Genomic DNA, 13,423 nt, shown 5'->3' with positions numbered 1-13,423 from the left:
TACAAAGGTTAAATATTCCCTAAAGAAAATAAAAAGAAAAAAACCAGCTAGTTGCTGGTCATACTATATGTTTGGTATGATGAAGTTGTTACGCTTTTTTTTTTTTTTTTTTTTGAGACGGAGTCTCGCTCTGTAGCCCAGGCTGGAGTGCAGTGGCCGGATCTCAGCTCACTGCAAGCTCCGCCTCCCGGGTTCATGCCATTCTCCAGCCTCAGCCTCCCGAGTAGCTGGGACTACAGGCGCTGCCACCTCGCCCGGCTATTTTTTGTATTTCTTAGTAGAGACGGGGTTTCACCGTGTTAGCCAGGATGGTCTCGATCTCCTGACCTCGTGATCCGCCCATCTCGGCCTCCCAAAGTGCTGGGATTACAGGCTTGAGCCACCGCGCCCGGCCTGTTACGCTTTTTAAGTCTTTCAAACCATGTTGAGAGCACTGTTCGAAATAAACTCCATCTACATGTGTTCATTCAACAAGTACTATCTGAGCAGCAATCATCACAGGCACCGTGTTGGGCAACGGAATGAGAGGCAACCAGTAAGGTCCATGTCTGGGGAAAGGGCGTGGACACATTCACACCAGGTGATAGCTGCAGAATTTAGGTTCAGGCAGGGTAAAAAAGACCAGAGGGGGAAGGGTGCCTCCTTCTGTCTGTCTATAGGCTCTCAGCTTACAACATGGGAAGGGCAGGTGGTTGTCCATGCTTGCTAGATGACAGACAGAGCAACTGGCATCAGTCCAAAGATGTAACAGTCCAAACTGATGTTTCTTCCAAACATTCAAAGAGTTAGCACCTTACAGCCCCACCAAGCACATTGCATTTCCCTCACCCTGGTCTACAGTCAAGGCTTATCACACACGATGACTGACGTTAATGATGACGGCAATTTAGAAACAGCAGTAACGATAACGACTACTTAGTGAGTGCTTACCTGGGCCAGATATCATCCTAAAAATTTTACACAGATTGACACTTTCTTGTCATTTAAGCTTTATAACTGCACAACAGAGATAAAGAAAGAGGTTTAGAAAAATCACTGCAGGGCTGGCAAGTGGATGAAGCTAAATTCAAACCAAGCTCTGAATGACTGTCCAGTATTCTGGGAAGTCTGGAAAACTATCTGCCACTGGGAGTGTGACAGCTTCCCCGGGCTGGAGAGGAGATCAGTGGTGATATTAATAAATGGCACTGACTGATACACATACTGAAATGCGTCAAAGATTTGCAAAATGACTTAGGAGATTTGCATAACTCGGTGAACAAGTATTTTCCAAATGATGAATAAATAGTGTTAACACCATTCCAGAGCAAAAGAGCCATTCAAAGGACAAAGTAGACCACTTGATTTAAAGGAATAAAATTTACAGACAGCTTTCACTGATACGGTTTCAGATTCCACATTACAGATTCCTTTAAGAACTACCCATGCTAAGTTCTGGTGTAATATCAAAGCAAATGTCCACGACTATCTGAAAAGGCTACTAAAATACTCCTCCCTTCCCGACCATGTTTTTCCAAACTTCCACCAGAGCAATATATGGCAACAGACCAAATGCAGAAGCGGACAGGGGAATCCTTGTCTTAATGTCTCCTATTAAGCCAGACATTACAGAGATTTGCAAAAGTATAAAACTATGCTACTCTTACCACTAAATTAGGTTTTGTTTTGGAAAACATGGATGTTTTCTTTCTTTCTTTTTGAGACAGAGTCTCGCTCTGTTGCCCAGGCTGGAATGCAGTGGTGTGATCTTGGCTTACTTCAACCTCTGCCTCCTGGGTTCAAAAGATTCTTGTGCCTCAGCCTCCCCAGCAATTGTGACTAAAGATGTGCGCCACCACACCCAGCTAATTTTCGTATTTTTAGTAGAGACGGGGTTTCACCATGTTGGCCAGGCTGGTCTTGAACTCCTGGCCTCAAGTGATCCACTTGCCTCGGCCTCCGAAAGTGCTGGGATTACAGGTGTGAGCCACTGGTCAACGTGGCTAAATCATTAAAAATGTGCTATTTCTGGGCCGGGCACGGTGGCTCAAGCCTGTAATCCCAGCACTTTGGGAGGCCGAGACGGGCGGATCACGAGGTCAGGAGATCGAGACCATCCTGGCTAACACGGTGAAACCCCGTCTCTATTAAGAAATACAAAAAAAACTAGCCGGGCGAGGTGGCGGGCGCCTGTAGTCCCAGCTACTTGGGAGGCTGAGGCCGGAGAATGGCGTGAACCCGGGAGGCGGAGCTTGCAGTGAGCTGAGATCCGGCCACTGCACTCCAGCCTGGGTGACAGAGCGAGACTCCGTCTCAAAAAAAAAAAAAAAAAAAAAGTGCTATTTCTGTTAAAATGTAATAGGTTTATTATATTTTAATAAATTAATACATGTTTAAACATTTTTCCAGTTTAATTTCAAATTGGTCAATAGCAATAGCTAAATTCACATAAAGAGTGCTTTTTCGGGTCCTGCATAGTTTTTTAGGAGCACTGGGGCCCTGAGACCCACTGCCTCACGCCAGCCTCGCTCCAGGGAGTGTCCTGGGGGTGGCGGGTTTTCCTGCTTTCCTGCAGCTCCTGCGCTTCCTCTGGTGCTGAGCATTTCCACACTCCTCTTTCCCTTCCCTGTCCCTACTGTCAACTTCCTGTTGAGGTTTCTTCTACAAGGCCTTTCCTTACTGCCTAGGTAAGACGTATGACTCTGAGCAAGTCATTTGGCACTTGTTAGAGCTTTAAACAGCGCTCTGCTTAGTACCTCTTACTCCCAACTAGATGCTTTTTGAGGGTAGGTGCCGTGTGATTATGTCTTCTAGTTCTCTATATGCCCAAATGCCCAACATTGAGCCTTGCAAATAACAGGCACACACACAGACTCTCCTGTCTGAGCAGACCCATTCTGTGGGAAGCTACCGCTTCCGTTTCCTACACTGCATTCAGAGACCAGAAGCACACACGCAAGGCCACGGGAGTGGAGTGTACTGCCTGTAGGATCCTAAAACACCACGAGAACAAAAACTTGATTCCTAAACACTCTAAGAACTCAGTGGCTGTGCAACTATTTGAAACGAGTAACCGTCATTACAATGTTCAGGACTCTTCACATTCAGATATCCAAGCCTTTTTCGATGAAAAAGGTTCATTTTTGGAATTACCGCTTTGCTTGCCTTCGATTCCCATCAGTTCTACACCTTTGTATCCTAATTTGCCAGGATTACCTGAAATGAGCTCATGTGTGCTGTCGCGGCCTGTGTATTTGGAGCTGTTTGGCATTCTCACATTCTTGGCACTACGGAGAGCTGAGAGTCCACCATTCCCCCTGTGAGCCATGCTATGCACAGCTTGGCTCCTAAGGAGTGGTCAGTTAAGTTCTTCAAGAACATGTCCTCGCCAAATCCTCCTAACAGCAGTCCAAGCCAGTGCCGTTACCCCATCTGGAGGCAAGGACACAGGTACGAGAGCCAGCATAGCTTGCCTAAGGCTGCGCTGCGATGAAGTGGCAGATACAGACACGAGGGCCAAATGTACCCTTTTCAGGGAACTGAAACTCAAAAGGATGTTGGATCATTCAGAGTGGAGTTAAATAACTCATATGCCTTGAAATGCCCTAAAAGCATCCTTCGTTTTATAAACACTGCACAGGAACTGATACTCAGAATAAAGACTAAGTTGTCATCCAAACACAAAAGCAAATTTATTACAATTAAGAAGGAAGAGCAGAGTAACACTGTTTTTAATAAAATTTCTATCCAAAATGTTCTAAAAGGCAAGTGAATTTCAATTATCCTAGGCTTCCAGACAGGGTGTTTCTGTACTATTTTTGCTTATAGACTATAAGCAGATATGCTTGTGATTATAATCTTATGAGCTCTTTTTTTCATTTAAAAAATCTCATTTGACCAATTTTTTTTTTTTTAAGAATTTTACTGTTTTTTAAAAAAAACCTGTAACAATGAGTTGGGTACAAAAGTAAAAAAATGCATCCTTGGCCCTATCAAATATTTCCATATTTTTTTTTTGAATGCAAGTTAACAACTTCTTTATCAACATATTTTAAAAATCTTATTTTCTGCTGTGTTAACAGGACTGTAGCACTGGGAAATAAAAATGGGTGGAGGTGATGGAAGAATATGCTTTATACCATTATGCATTCTGATTTTTAACAGTAAAGTGTTATTACAAATGCCTTATACTTGTATAGATCATTTTAGCTTTTCCCATTATTCCAATTAACATGTTATTGTGAATTTGAGACAATTTCCAAATAGTTCAAGATAAATCCTCAATCATACCCAGGAGCAATATACATGGACATACTCATGCAAAACCTGTAGGGGGAGAGGAGAAAAGACCCAGGACATCCACAACGACAGAAAGAAAGTGGAGATAAGAACGTGCTACTCTGGCTGGGCGTGGTGGCTCATGCCTGTAATCCCAGCACTTTGGGAGGCCGAGGTGGACGGATCATCTGAGGTCAGGAGTTCGAGACTAGCCTAGCCAACATGATGAAACCGCATCTCTACTAAAAATACAAAATAATTAGCTGGCGGTGGCAGGTGCCTGTAATCCCAGCTACTTAGGAGGCTGAGACAGGAGAATCGCTTGAACCCAGGAGGCAGAGGTTGCAGTGAGCTGAGATCACACCACTGTATTCCCACCTGGGTGACAGAGCGAGACTCTGTCTCCAAAAAAAAAAAAAAGAGAAAAAATGTGCTATTCTTTCAAAAACGTATTTACTAAAAGGAAGCCTGTTATTAATCAGTGATAAATAGAGATGCTTAACAAAGGTGTCCTTTAAAGTAGGATGGGAGCACTCCTGTCTAGCTTTCTACATGACCCTGGCCCCAACAGTCAGGGAGGCACAGGAATTGAATGCATTTCACTGGCCACTGGTCTCCAGAGTGCGGGGTGAGCCTGGGGGTTACTCAAGATTGGGATGTAGAAAGAAAACAGCAGTGTCTATTTATACTTTTTTCTTCTACAAAGAACAAGAAATTACGACATACTAATACTCAATAGACGAATTTGGACGCAGTGGAGGTGTGTGCTGGAGGTTGTTTTTGCTTCCAGGCAAGCGTGGACAGAAGAGTTTGGAGACCACTACTGGGCGGTGAAGGCTTTTGTAAGTGAGTCCTAAATGGTGAATGCCACAGTCAGCTTCACTGATGCTGCTAGCAACATGCACCTCAATTACAGAAGGGAGTGAGAGCTGTGACATACATGCTTAGCCACCAAATCACAGACTATGAGGAAGTAAGGCTGAATCACTAAATCGTCACTATGCACCAAGAGGCACCATGTAAACTGCTTGTGGATAGGAAACTGATTGAAAAAAAGAAGCCAAGCTCACATTTACACGACAAGTCTTGGTGGTCAAAAGAAATGCTCCAAGAAACCATAAAGGATCAACTTTCAGCATCGCAGCTGCAGAAAGGCAGCAGAACCAGGACTTTCTGCTGCACAGATGTTGGGGTCTTCCAAATAAACATTACCCCGATGGAGCAAGGAGACACAGCTGCAAAAACCACCAGCCTAGACAGTGACAACTCAAAAGATACCCCAGGAGGTGCAGGCTCATAAGGGTGGGAAGTACTTCCTGGTCACTCAGGTAGTATTCACTAAGCAGCTGACGCAACCAAGTTTCAGACACAGAGACCACAGCGAGATCAGGTCAAGCACCACCCTCAGCTTCCATGTATGTTTTTACTTTTTTAACTAGAGACAGGGTCTCACTACGTTGCCCAGGCTGGAGTACAGTGGTATAATCCTGGCTCACTGCAACCTCGACCTTCCAGGCTCAAGCCATCCTCCTGCCCTCCCTTTGAGTAGCTGGGATACAGGCATGCACCACCACACCCGGCTAAATTTTAAATTGTTTATAGAGACACAATCGCACTGTGTTGGCTAAGGTTGGTCCTGAACTCCTGGGCTCAAGTGATTCTCCTGCCTCAGCCTCCCAAAAATGTTGGGATGACAGGCGTGAGCCGCCACGCCAGCCCCACACGCATTCTTCCATGCACGGCGCTCCCAGGGTCCTGGGGAGGTCTATGCAAGTGGCGAATCTACAGATAAGAGATCTCCCGCAAAACACAAAGAAGTGCTCAAGCTCTCGGAAAGGCAGGAGCCAACCTTTAGCGACGGTGCCATCTTGTCTTTCAAATATATTTATTCTTAGTACAAAGCGAGTAGGAACAAAGTTGAACTAACAACTTGAGGCAAATTTGGGATTTGTCATTAATATGTACTAAATTCCATTCCCCTCTGTGTCCCAGATGAGGAAACTTAGCAGAGGATGAGTTTCCCCCACCAAGTAAACAAAAGCTCAGCAGTACTATTTTGTTTTTAAAGATAATATTTACATGCCATTTTTTGAAATGACCATTTCTCCATGACTTCTAGTGTCTCCTCTGTCCTAGAGCACAGTCTGTGCAGGCAGGGTTCTCTCTCTTCTTGGCCACTGCCTCATCCTGCACCACCTGGAGTCTCAGTTTCTAGAGCCCTAAAGGACTTAATGTCTAGTTGACTCCTGCGCCTGGTCCTTCCTTCATGGTTTCATTGCTTGTGGCCCTTTGTATTTCCCATATAGATCTGGGGAGAACTTAAGAATTTGGCAGGATTGAGTCTTCCAGTGCACGAACATGGACTATTTTGCCAATTACTCAAGTTCTCTTTAAATGTCTCCCAACAAAGTCTTCTAATTTTCTTTCAAAAATGTGCGAAGCATTAATTTTTAGATTTTATTCTTAGGTATTTGCTATGTTTTGATGTCATCATCAATGGTATCTTTAAAAACATTTAATTTTCTAACTGCTGTTGCAATAGAGAAAAAATGGTTTTTGAGTATCCCTTCTATATGTAGCTATCTTGCTCAACTCTCATGCGTTCTGATAACATATCTGTAAATCCCTCTGGTTTTCCTTTCATCTGCAAGTCCCCACACTGTTCATCTCTTTCTTATCTACTGTGCTGACCAGAACCTCTGCGCAACGCTGACAGGAGCAGTGAGAACGGCCCCGTGCACCCATCTCCGACTCAGAGGGCAGCTTTTACTAGCTAACCATTGATTCGATGCTTGCTCTGGCAGCCCGTGGATAACAGTTACCCGAGTAAGAAACTGACCTATGGATTCAATGCTGTCCCAATCCATATCCCAACACACACTTCTGTGGAACTGAATACATGGATTCTAAAACGTATGTGGAAATGCAAGGCGTTAAGACTAACCAAGACACCCCCGAGAAGAACAAAGCTGGAGGACTTGCTGTTCTAGAAATCAAGACTTCCTGTAAAGCTTCACGAATGAAAGCAGCCAGGCTCTGTGCTGTCACACAGGCTTGTGCGTAAATCGACACCTGACTTGTGACAGCAGCAGGCTGCAGAAGAGTGAGGAAAAGTCGGCCTTTCAACATGTTGTGTTGGGACAACTAGGTACACAGTGACAAAAAAGAAAGGAAAGAAAAGAACAAAGAAAGAAAGGAAGAAACTGGATCAAATTATATACATATATATTAAAAAAAAAACTGCTGGTGGGTTAGACTTAAATCTGAAAGGCAAAACTCTAATGCTTTTAAAAAATAATATAGAAGAATGTCTTACGTAGGGAAAGAAGTAGAGAAGGACTTCCTTAGACACAAAGCCAGTAATCGTTAAAAGACTGGTTGATCTATATTAAAACTAAACATTTTTCTTCACCAAGACACCCACAAGGATGAAAAGGCAAGTCACAGGATAGAACTATTTGAATACATATAACCCACAGACTCATTCCCAGAATACATAAACATGTCCAATAACTCAGTAAGAAAGCTTCAGAGTACAAACAGAAAAACAGGCAAAAGTCTTAACCAGGTTCTTCACAAAATATATCCAAATGGCTAATCACTATGAAGGGATCGTCAATCTTAATAATAACCAGAGAAATGCAAATTAAAACCACTACTGCGAACACCAAATAGTGCCTCAAGGAGCTGCTTTGTGGCTGGAGCCCGAACACCACCCATGGGCGGGGCAGTGCGTTATCAGTGGTGTTGAGGATACACGCAGCTGACAGCCAGGACAGCACTCCTGGCGTGCCACCTCACGACACTCACACACATGTGCATCGCAACCGAGGTAAAAGAATGTCCACAGCACACCGTCCTAACAGCTCAGACTAGAAACAACCAAATGCCCATTAGTGGTGGATTAGGTAAATGCAAATGCAGTCTCTGTAACATTCCAAAGCGATAGAGATGAATGAAATACAGCTATACACAATATGGATACGCCTTACAGAATACTGTTGCATCAAAGGGGCCGATAAGGAGGATTTATTCAGTATAATTCCATTTATAGGTAGAAACAGGCATCCCTAAAACTATAAAAGACTTACGGGGGCTTTTAGGGTGCCCAGCCTGAGTGGTGGTTATGTGGGAATTTGCTTTATAATTATTCACTACATATTTGTTTCATATGCTTCTGTAAGTAAGTTATATTTCAAATACAAAAAGGCTAAAGATACCTGCATATGGCTAAAAAATGAAAATGGAAAGAACCTAGTGAGACGTGAGTCTCTTTGCACACACCCACCCTCTGGCCTCCCTCTCTTTTCCCAACTCCCACTGTTGCCAATCGGGGCACCCCTGGGCTGCTCCAGGGCTGCACTCAGGCACACGATCGTCAGCTGTTTCCTGCGTGGTTTTAGATGCGTCAACACTGACGACCTCTAAACTCACCTGGATCTACCTGAGACTGGAAGACACACTTGCACACACAAAATCCGAACAGTTTTTCTCTTTTTTGTTTTTTGTTTTTTTTTGAGAATGAGTCTCGCTCTGTTGCCCAGGCGGGAGGGCAGGGGCTTGATCTCGGCCCATTGCAACCTCTGCCTCTTGGGTTCAAGCGATTCTCCTACCTCAGCCTCCTGATTAGCTGGAACTCCAGGGGCCCGCCACCACACCTGGCTAATTTTTATATTTTTAGTATAGACGAGGTTTCACCATATTGGTCAAGCTGGTCTCGAACTTCTGACTTTGTGATCCGCCTGCCTCGGCCTCCCAAAGTGCTGGGATTACAGGCGGGAGCCACTGTGCCCGGCCCCCCAACACAGTTTCTAACGTTCCTCTACATAGTGTTTCATGTTGAAGAATTAAAGCTTCAAATTTTTTTTTTAATTGAAAAACTTTCCCAATTAAGATAAGGAGATCTAGGTGATCTCTATTTTTTTTTCTATTTATATGAAGATTCTCTCTTAAAAGAAAGATCAGTAATTACGCTCGCAAATGGATAAAATAAAAACTGTGGTACGACGTGTTTATCAGATCTAAAGCATGGGTGGGGAGCAATTGGGATATAAGAACTAAAATCTCAAGGCCAGGTGCGGTGGCTCATGCCTGTAATCCCAGCACTCTGGGAGGCCGAGGCGGGTGGATCACGAAGTCAAGAGATTGAGACCATCCTGGCTAACATGGTGAAACCCCGTCTCTACTAAAGATACAAAAATTAGCTGGGCATGATGGCATGAGCCTGTAGTCCCAGCTACTCGGGAGGCTAAGGCAGGAGAATCGCTTGAACCCAGGAGGCGGAGGTTGCAGTGAGCTGAGATCACGCCACCGCACTTCAGATTGGAGAAAGAGTGAGACTCTGTCTCAAAAAAAAAAAAAAACAAAAAAAGAAAACTACAGTCTCAGAGCAGCCCCAACCATGAGGACACAGCCTGCATCACTAGGAAGTCTTTCCCAAACGCATCCCATACATACACGCCAGGCACTGTGCTAGGCATTGACGATATAGAGATACCTTAAAACACAGTATCTGACCTAAAACTACCAGAATATGGGAGGTGATGAATTCTGCTGGGAGATCTGGGGATGAAGGCTCAGGGAGAACAGGAACCACAGCTGAGGAGAGGCTGAAGTTGCTGGGAGGGCACTGAAGGCCGCATTAAACGGGGGGACTGTCTAGAGGCACTCACTTGTCAATCACGGGGGGCCTGAAGTTACAGGAGAGATTAATCAGGCTGCATTCTCCTGGAAAATCAATTTTCCTCAAAAGACAGTACCTTAAAAATGAGGACAATTGATTATATTTTGCATACCCCCCATTAATCATACTGGCTGCTTAATTATACATTTTCCCAGAGGACGACCTTTTGTCTTTTCACCATTTTTATCCTCGGTATCTAAAACTGGCCAGCACATAGTGGGACCACAGATGTTTGCGGAATGAACAGATCCATCTGAGGAAAACAAATTCAGGAAATTTAAATGAGAGGTACTGTAATTTGAAATATATTTATACCAAAGAACACCACCTGTATCAGAGTAGAATGCAACATCTACATAAACTTTTAAGATAAAACTCAGGTCTTCAGAGAAACTGCTCTTAGGCATTTCTCCTCTGTTGAATCTGCAGTCAGAGGTGCCCTGATAGAAACATCTAAAAAGTACTGTGGGAAGAGAGATTCTAACCAGGGGATCTGAAGCAGATGAGTGATCCAACTTGATCTCCTATTTCAGGAGAGACACAGGAGAACTGAAACCAAGAAGCCAGAGGCAGGCAGTTCTCCTTCAGAAGAGAAGGGCCTTAGCTACAGCCCATGAACTCAGCCCTCAGCCCTCTTCTAGGCAATCCCGACTTGCCTTCCTGGGTACAGGCCTGCCAGTCCTCATTTTTGGTAACAAGGATCTCTCACTCTATAAATCCAAGCTTCTACCACTTGAAAGCTCGATAAACATAACAATGAAATGCGCACTTCTATATATCTACGAAATGTCAAGACTCACTTCTACCCTGACCCTTAGCACCTAAATAACTTCAAAATTGGGTTAATCTTCTCACACTGTTTGTAACTCAGTTGATGCTTCTGAAATTTACAATAAATCTTTCTTAATTTCAAAGTGCAAGTGTCTTATTTTATCCATTCTAATACATACATTTTCCATATTGTTTCTAAAATCAAGTTACATCTTTCACTTTTTTTTTTGTAATTCTTTAAAAATGGTTTGGGCTACAATTAACAGTGCCTTAGGTGTGATGAGATATAGTATCTTAGCTTCCCTACACATGTGACTCTGCTCAGGTTTCTAAATGGATATCATTTCATTCAAATGAAGCCAATGCCCCGCCTCCCTCCGGGTCTGTCTGTACCACCCAATGAGAAGGAGTTGAAGCAAACTGGCTGTAGAAAGCAGACAGGATTTTAGAAGAGGCCGTGCCCACCCTAAGTGTTCCCCGTTCCAGCGTGTGGCTGCCTGTAGCTAGGTTTGTTTGGCTGGGCTCCATGACAAACCAGGAGAGGCAGTGCACAGCCTTTCCTGTCACCAGGGACGCTGAAACCATCTTTCCACTCTGTGTGGGTAGATTTCGGGCAAAAGGAACAGTGCCGCCAGGTACACTTCATTTGGGTATAAATTTGGTAACGTGGGGCTGGTCTGCAGTTTCTGCACTGACACTCTTATTCACATGTTTGGATAGAGACAACCCGTGGCTCACAATCCACCATGAACGTTCCAATGCTGTGGTTTATCCAGCTTTGTTGTACACATTTACCAAGGTTACATCATCTTTCCTGGAGAGAAAGATCTGCTAACCACAGGACCAAGCTGGGGTTCCCTCCCAAACCTGAGCTGCTCCTACCTTAAGCCCTTTGGGTTTTTCTGATTCGTTTGCCTGGTTTTATTTGCATACGAAGAAAGGGGTAATATTCACTTTCCCCACAACTTTCTACCACCAACCCCATCTTTCCTTTCTCATGAAATTAACAGTATAATTTAATAAGGCAGAGATTTTTCATTTCAAAAAGCAGTGGTTGAAGCCAAATTCTAGTTCATTCATACTTTCTGCCCATGAAGACTGGCAGCCTCTACCAGAGAATAGGTGGGGAAGGGTGGAGTGGAGTGGAGTGGAGTGGAGTGGAGTGGAGTGGAGTGGAGTGGAGTGGAGGGGCGCCCGGATGGAGAGAGGTCAGGCTGAAACGTGGAGTGGAGTAGGGTGGGGTGGAGTGGAGTGGAGTGGAGTGCAGTGAAGTAGAGTGGAGTGCAGTGGAGTGCAGTGGAGGGGCGCCCGGATGGAGAGAGGTCAGGCTGAAACGTGGAGTGGAGTAGGGTGGGGTGGGGTGGAGTGGAGTGGAGTGCAGTGGAGTGCAGTGGAGGGGCGCCTGGCTGGAGAGAAGTCAGGCGGAAAGGGGCGAAGGCCAGGAGTGGCTGCTTTCCTCGGAAAAGCTCTTCAGTGAACTTTTCGGTAAAGAGAGTCATGCGGAAGAGCAAACGGACTCCCCCCGGTTCAGACTCCGCTAAATCAGAACATGGTAAACTCATGAAATTATTCTCAGCTTCAGGCTCCTCATCTGTAAAATCTCCTGTGGACACACGCACATTCAGAATGAACCTTCACTCCGGCTGCAGGACAAGAGAAATTCAACGGCGTTAGCTGAACTGGAAGATTCAGCCTTTTTTTTTTTTTTTTTTTTTAAACAGGGAAAAGTTAAGACAGGTCAAACAAACTCTTAGGGATAAAGATATAAATCCAGCACAGCATTATGTCCTGATACAGGCCATATTTCCCACTTAAGACTCTAGTTCTAGCAAGCCTTGTGGAGAACAGACACTCAGGGCACTGATTAGTAAACGCTCAACACCTTCTGTGGAGCCCGTATCGCTTCACCTTCCACTCACACCAGCACGCCTGGTGAAACGCTGACTATTAACACTATTACTGCACCTGGTGACCAGAAGCTCCAGCAATGCAGTAGCTCATTTACCCAAAGAACAACGGCAGGTACCATCTCAGGAAAAGTAACAGCTCTTAACATTTGACAAGAAGATGTAATAGTATCTTTTCAATTTCATCTTGAAATTGATTCCAGAACCTTCAGTGTGTTTACCAGCAGACAAAGCAGTGCAGGGGTGTGAAAAAGATACACTGAAAATACACACACATTTTTTTCAGTCCCTTTTTATGTTCTCTACTTCCTTTCTCCATGTCTCCGACAGAGGAGGTTCAAGTGCTTCCTTCTAGACACCAACTCTTGCTGAAGCTTGGCTCTTCCTGCAAATGACGTCCAGCCCGGGGATGGCAGCAGGGAGGGTCGGTGCAGGACACAACCAAATGAGCATGTGGCCTGTGTGCCAGGACCTACTGGGCCCTGGGCTGCTCCCGGAGCTCCAGCCTCACAGAGGCAGCCTGGGGATCAGGGCCACAGAGCAACACAGGTACCATGTCACATGCCAGAAACCACGATATCAGGACTGTGTGCATGTACACGTGTGTCCAATCTCTGGGGAGGTGAGACAGAGGGAAACCAGTGCCAGAGCGCTCCGGCCCCTCTCGCAAGCTACCAGCCTCCTCGAACTTGTCACATACCCACCGCTCCACTCTCTAAGATTCGAATTAGTTACCTGGTATTGGTATTAACCTACTTTGTGTTCCAGCCTCCACCTCACCTGCTCATCAACTCAAAAAAAAAAA

At 44.8% G+C, this 13,423-nt stretch overlaps 1 protein-coding gene across 23 annotated transcripts in view; it reads right to left on the bottom strand.

The window, feature by feature from the left end:
• Positions 1 to 13,423, bottom strand: part of PPP2R5C (protein phosphatase 2 regulatory subunit B'gamma) — a 169,297-nt gene that overhangs the window by 72,038 nt on the left and 83,836 nt on the right. The gene's annotated exons all lie outside the window — the stretch shown is intronic.

This window comes from Macaca mulatta, chromosome 7 (assembly GCF_049350105.2).
Source record: "Macaca mulatta isolate MMU2019108-1 chromosome 7, T2T-MMU8v2.0, whole genome shotgun sequence".
NCBI lineage: Eukaryota > Metazoa > Chordata > Mammalia > Primates > Cercopithecidae > Macaca > Macaca mulatta.
This window is presented reverse-complemented; position numbering and strand designations above follow the sequence as displayed.